The sequence below is a fragment of the Chiroxiphia lanceolata genome, chromosome 6, assembly GCF_009829145.1.
Source record: "Chiroxiphia lanceolata isolate bChiLan1 chromosome 6, bChiLan1.pri, whole genome shotgun sequence".
NCBI classification, from domain to species: Eukaryota; Metazoa; Chordata; class Aves; order Passeriformes; family Pipridae; genus Chiroxiphia; species Chiroxiphia lanceolata.
The window spans coordinates 49,880,314-49,887,589 of NC_045642.1; the positions used below are offsets into that span (position 1 = coordinate 49,880,314).

Genomic DNA, 7,276 nt, shown 5'->3' on the forward strand with positions numbered 1-7,276 from the left:
ATTTGGGGTTTGTGAGCTGAGGATGGGGAATGGGAAGCATTGGGAGTTTCTCAGCCAGCAATAGAAAGATGTACTTGCATACAAAAACCCCTGAAAGCAGTGATAAGTGCATGGAAAATGTCCGTTGAAGATCCCATGGCTGCCTCTTTGGCCTGAGTCATTTTGTGAAAATGGCCTACTCATGTTTGTACCCAACTCTCTGTTTTTAAGTAAAGAAAAACTTGACATACTATTTATTTATTTATTTATTAATTCAGGATCAGATCAATTCTAGTCCCATCTTACAAAGAAGTTCCTGGGATGCACACAAGCTTTCTTCTCTGCACTGGGGACTACAAGTGCTCTGGCCTAGTCTTCCCTAGCAGTTGGGTTCACAATTTTCCCCAGGAAGAGTATGCTGTGGGTGGTTTTGCCAATAATCATCACCAGGAAGGGCCTGTTGAAGGTGATGTGAAGCGGAGGAGGAAATGGTAGAGAGAATGGTACTATTTCTACCATGGTCACTGCAGAAGCCTCTGTGCCATTCTCTCTAACATCGACCACGGCCTTGTGAATTGCCTGGAAGGAAAGCAACGATTATAATGTAGGTAGAGAAGGGAGGGAACCAGCTGGGGAAAAAATTGCTTGCCTTAACACTGCGAGAAGGTAATCTTTAAAAGAAATCCCAGAAATAAATATAGAACTTGTGTGAAAAAAATACTAATGTCCAGCCCTTCCAAGACAAGCAAAGTCTGCTCTGAGTTCAGGGAGAATTCTCCTCAACATTCTGTTGGAGTCAAACTTGGCTACTTGCAAAGACTGAGCAACATAGAGGACATTTATTGTTCTGTTGTTTCTTAAGAGTAAGATTTTGTCCTTAGTATTGAACACAGAAGAAAGTTTTCATTTTGCATCAATTTCTGTGTATGCAAAAAAAATTCTTTCTGCAAAGGCACAATAGTGATAAGCTTTATAGTTTTTCTTTCTGTAACATAGCCCACAGATAAGACTTTGCAAGGCTTTCTATGGGAAGTATAGCAAATTCATATTTAGGAATTCACATGATCTTATTTCATTGTCTTTGGTCAGCCCTCTGCTTTCTTCCTTCATTGTCCATAGCACATCTAAAATTTCCTCTCGAGACCCTGCTACCCTTCCTCTGTTTACGTGTCCTGTATCTATAATCTAGATGTCCATATGTTATAAGACATTATTCATTATGAGGAATTACCAAGTCATTAAACAATATATACTGGAAGGACCTGTAGAGGCCATCCAATGCAACCAATGCCACACTGTGTCACCTCTCACACTAGATAACGTTACACGGGGTCTAATCAATCAGGGTTTGAATATTTCCAAGGATGGAAATTTCATAGACTCTCTAAGTAACCCATACTAGTTTTTGATCACCCTCGTGGTGAATTTTTTTACATATCTGATCAGAATGTCCTATTTTCTATCCTGTGTGTGTTGCCCCTTGTCATATCACTGTGCATCTGCAAGACTGTGTCCACCTTCTCTGCACCCTCCTAACAGGTATCTGCAGCCAGTGCTAAGAACCCCCCCTTCACCTTCCCTTCTTCTGACTGAACAACACTAGGACTCCCAGCCTCTCCTCATACATCCAGTGCTCCAGCCACATAGCCATCCTACTCACCCTCCAATGGACTCACTCTACTCCCATGTGTCCACACGTCCCTTATGTTGGGGAGCCTCAAACTGGATGTTTAGTACTCCAGAGGTAGTTTCACAAGTGCAGAATAGAGGGGAAGGATCACTTCCCTCAGGACACAAAGCATATATCCCATAGGACACTGGAGAAATAATTTTGTTTATCTGTATATTCGTTTCTTGTTTGTGAAATGGGGTTATCATGGTGCCACAAGTCTGTTGTCCATATAAATTCTGAAGTGCTCAGATAACAAAAGCTATATACATAATACCATCTCTGTTTGCATACTTACTTTGGAAACCTTCAGAAGGGTTTCTTCTGCCACTCCGGAGAGGTCAGCCTGGTCACTGAACACCTCTGTCACACCCATTTTCTCAAACAAGCTCTTAACATCATAGGAGCCAGAGACAGAGAATTTTGGAAGGTCCAGGTAGATTTCTCTTTTCAAAAATAAATGAAAAATGTGAGTTTGTTATTGCAAGATTCCTTGATACAGTAGCTGTGGCAGGTATACACCTATCCCAAATACCTGTGGAGCTAAGGTTTGGCTTCCTAAGACAGAGATAAATCCCATGTTAGAGAAGCAGAAACTGAGGTACCTATATCACCAACCACAGCCTGATCAGTGGTGCAGGGACAGAGTGATAGTCTAGGAAAGCGACTGGCTGGAAAGTATCATCCAGACTGGAGAAAAATAAATTGTATTTTCTTTTGAACTAGATTCTTCCTACTGAGGGCAAGTTCCTGAGGGCAATGTACCCATGTGCAGGATCCTCACAACTGGTAGCACTCTCACTGCTGTGACTAAGGGGGCTGAGGAGAGGGTTGCCTTTAGCTATGAAATCACATGATTCCTTGCCTGAGTTAAAGAAACTAAGCAATGCTTGTTCCTCAAAGCTGTGCTTAGCAATTCATTGTGACATCCTAAGCTTCACCTTTCCCAGATGAGTAGTTTTGGCCTGTTAAATATTTAAGCAAAGCCACAATTAAAATATTACCTTTTTTTAAGTGATTCCATCCAGTTGGACACTGTTTCTTTCAGCACAGCATCTTCCACCTGTTTCATTTTCCCTTCATCAGGCAGAACAAACAACTAAGTAACATTTCCTGTGTAGGGGATTTCTACTACCCAGCAAGACAAATTTTCATCCCTGTGAATATTAAAGGCTTTGTTTTGATGCATCATTTTGACTTTAACAGAATTCCTGGCACCCAAGAAGAAGTCATCATCTCTCGTGTTCAAATTGCTGAAAGGTTTTTCCCAGGAACCTTTTGATAAAAGAATGAGTAGAGAATTCAAAAAAGAGACTAATAAAGGCATGTAGCATTAGTTGATGCTTAAAACGTTGTAATTGAACAGCAGAGGCAGCAACAAGCCTATCTCAGTTTAAGGATGCTTTGGAAAGAAACTTTACCTCCTTTCAATGGTTTTAATAAAAATCACACAAGAAAATGTAGGTTGAGGGTTGCCACAGAAAAGAGATGAGCCTCTGCCTGTTAAAGCAATGGTAAATTTTTCATGGACTCCAACCATGCAAAACATGTTTGACCATGTTTTGCACAGCCAGTTGAAAGGTACAGAAACCTGTGGTTTTCAACATATGATCATAAGTTCCCAAGCTCATACTTTCTGAATATTTTCAGCTCTGAACCTGGCTTAAAACTGACATGATATTAATCAGTTCTTTTATTTTTTCTTTTTCTTTTTTTTCCTCATATAGAAAATGATTTATCATACCTGGCTTTCAAATATTTAGCTATATAATTTAAAAACAGAAAGATGTGTTTTAAATTAAATGATAGGATAGGTTCACAATCTGAAAAAAATTACTTTTCTTAGAACTTCCAGAGCTTATATGTATAACTGCTACTCGTGTTTGTCACTCACCTTTAAAGAAAATGTAGTTAACAAGAACCATCATGGTGTTCGGATCAAGACTCTTAACTAAATCAACAATTTTGCCATGTGTTTTATTTTCTATGTACTCATTGATTTCCTTTATAGCCTCTGGAGGATTTTGAAAGTTACTAGAAATAGCTTCAGAATAATAAAAATGTATGACATCATCCAAAAATTTTTGAAGAAGTTTCAGTCGATCATCTATGAACAGGGCATTGCCCATGTTCAACTGGACTTCTCGATGAGGGTCATTCAGCAGCTGGAGGACACACTGAAATCCTTCATGTATCTCCTGCTTCTCCATCTCTGTCTGGTTGAAGAAAAGGCCTTTGTGCAGCTCTCTGAGTGTGTTTGATCTGGCCCCCAGGGACAGCATTGCAAAGGCAGTGGAGATGCTCAAAGGAGAGAAGAAAATGTTCTTGTTGCCTGCCTCCTCTCTGACCTGCTTGTAAAACCTAAATGCAAAGTTAGCGTTGCTGGGGGCTATCTTGACATGAGGCAGGTTTTCACCTTCAGCCTGGGAATGGTCTTCTGGGGAATGGGGTATTTGTTGTTCCTGCTGCTGACCCTGGACTTGAAGTCCAAGAAGTAACAAACACAAATACAATGCAGACTTCATTGTCCTTCTGAAGAGTTCTGTTAAGAAAGAACAGAGCAACTTTTAGATCTAGAGAATTTTTTCTTTCCTACATAAAATGTTTTTGTGTTCTAGATAATGAGTTTCGGATGCCGGTTGTTAAAATTACTTTTCTATTTAGAAATACTCTTCTACTTGGCCTCCTGGATGGTCCACGTCTAGTAATTTCTCTTAGTTTGTGACCAGTGAGCAAAGGAACAATGATAGTAATGTGGCATTGCCAGGAAAGAATCAATGTTGTGTAGGCTTTTGTGAGGTATTATGTGTGAAGTAGTTCTTGCCTCTGACCAGCATGGCCTCAGTGCACTCCCTAAGTGCCTTGGGGTGCATGACTGAGTTCATCTGTGGGCATCCATGTATGTGGTAAGCACTTTGGCAGAGGGACCAACTTTTGCTGATATGTTTCTCTACTACCCATGGTCTTGTTATGACATTAGTTTTCAAACACTGCAGAGATAGTTATAGCTGTGAATAAAATCCACCTCAGTGCTCATCCCTTAAACTTCATGTCTTTCTGCCTCTCGTAGCAGCTCTGACTCAAGACCTATATTATTATTTCAAGATATTACCTTCAATGTTTCAGCAAATTGAGGATAAATTGAGAAAGTTTATTGGCTCTTTCTGTTGCACATAAACTACCCATAAGGCTGTGAAGCCCAAGACTCAAGAGCTTAGTAAATGCTACAGTGGAATCTGCCTTGTTGTGAATGTGTAATTTGATGACATTTTCTCTTCCTTTAACTGACTTAAACAAATTCTACACATCCCCACAGTCTCTCTTCTGCCCTTTTCAGGGAAAGAACCATGAAATATACAGGAGAATAATGTTCTCCATAGAGTTCCTCACCTAAATTATCTCAAATGACAGAAACTCAAATCCATGAAGTGGCCAGTGGCCTGCAGGAAAATAGAGATGGTCTGAATATTGTTCATAGCAGCTATATACTCATCCTATACAAGCTATGGAAGGGCTGAGTATGGGAGTTGTGCTCAGCATGTGTAAAATTCTGGATAAAAACATCGACTTGGGAAAAAAAGCATTCTAAATACTGGTAATTCATTTTGGTCTGGTAAGCATTCTTTTCATAATTCCCCCAATCTGCTTTTGAGAGAGATTTGATTTATCTTTCTGGCCTCTCAGCTGCAAGTCACCTGGTCTTTAAGCACACTACAGAGAAATAATTCAACTATCTTTATTCCTGCATCAGCCTAGAATAGTCAGGACATTGACATTACAACTAAATTTACTCCTTTAGGCATCTTGGTATTGACTGTTGAGTATTCATTTTGGACTTCATGTCCCAGTCATCCTGTCACTATAGCTATGAGATAGATCACTGAATGAATCCTGCTTCAAACATCCTGAACATGCTTTCAGACTCTAAAATAATTTCCAATTACTGTACAAAATAAATTAATCTCAGAATTAAATACTGTGCATTAAATAGCAGGGATCGAACACAACATAAATTAAAAGACTTTTAAGAAAGTACAATATGGTACTTACCGTGCTGGACTGACCTTTCACAACGCTTCTTTCCTATTCTTGATTTGCTTTCTAATATTAAGTAAATGTCCACTGGTAAATATTAAACAGGGCAAATAAGATTTATTTGCAAAGCAAAGGTTGAGTAAGCTATTTTTTTTCTGAATATCAATTACTGTAAGTCCTTTGTTTCCTGTCACACAGGCAGAATGATGCCAGCACTTAGGGCTCTAAAGGGAGAGAAAGACCATGGACTTTGCTACTCTTGGGCTTGAACAGAACTCTTGGCAAAAGAGCTTTGCAAGGTGGTCTGGCATAACCATGGTGAGTTTTGGAGAACAGAACATGAGAAGAACTGGAAAGCTAAGAAAGGGCCAAAGCAATGGACACTGTGTCTGCACTCTCTGCACAGGACATCCTGATGAAACAATGCAATCTAACTGAGCACCCAAGGCAGCAGCAAGTTTGTTCAGGAACAGCTCAGTATCTCCATCCTGCTATGTAGTGCACACTTTAGGTATACCCTAACTGGTATTATTTGATGGGCTCATTAACTTAATAGAAAAAGGACAGCTGTGGGAGAAAGCCCTAACTACGAAACGTGGAAAGAACACCTTTGGGAATAGGATCACCACGACGGCAACCCTCCGGAATTAGACAAATTAGAGACACTTACAGTTTAAGCTTAGGACTTGCGGTTGTTATTGTACGGTTTCATTTTAAGCTTTGTTATTCCCCCCCACGCAACACCCACGCGGCTTCCCCGGACAGCGCCATGTTGCCCTGCCCACTGAGCCAGCCCCGCCTCTGTCCTAATCCCATTGGTCGTCTGACCCGTCTCTCCCCAATCCCTGTGTTCCTATTGGGTTTTGATCCTCCCGTTTCTCCCATTGGCTAGCTGAGTACCCAAGCCACCTCCTTCCCCCCGAACCTCTACCCAATCACATCCCACTTCCTGAGCCTTCCCCCAGAAGCCTTAAAAATCCTCTGTCCTTTTGGATAGAGGCTTTTCATCATCGGATAGCTCCGGCCCCGTCTCTGAGAGGCTGTGAGTGGGAAGCCGGTCCCTCGGTCAACATCTGTCAGATAGTCAGAATACTGGTTAGGTTTTTGAGACACCTTTGATGAGTATTTTAAAAACTACTAAAGCAAAAAGTAAAGTATAGTATAGCTTGACAAATAGCTAAAATAAGAAAACAAATGGAAGAATGATTTGGGCAAGCTTTCCCATAGCAAAATTTTAGCTGGGGAGAACATTTCCCCCCCGTGTTATATACACATAGGATAAGCATGAATTGTATACATACAATATGTGTCATTACATACATACTATATACTACCTTACACTGGGTTCCCTTTCAGAGGAAGCTGAAACAGGCACAATTTAGCTATTTAGAAGGTTATTTAAGGATGAGCTGCATGTCACCCATCCTAATTAGCAATGACTAATTATTTCCATCGAATGTACATGATTTTGCCCCAGGTAAACTTACGACTTATCTACACATAGGAATCAATCCACCATAGTTATTGCTATGTAACTACTCTCTCTTACAAGACAGAGGTAGGGTTGGTCAGAATGTATTTCTGCAGAGAGGG

The 7,276-nt window shown here is 40.4% G+C and overlaps 1 pseudogene; it reads right to left on the minus strand.

Moving 5' to 3' along the window:
• Positions 1-234: 234 nt before the first annotated feature.
• LOC116789016 lies at positions 235-6,636 on the minus strand (annotated as a pseudogene).
• Positions 6,637-7,276: the final 640 nt, after the last annotated feature.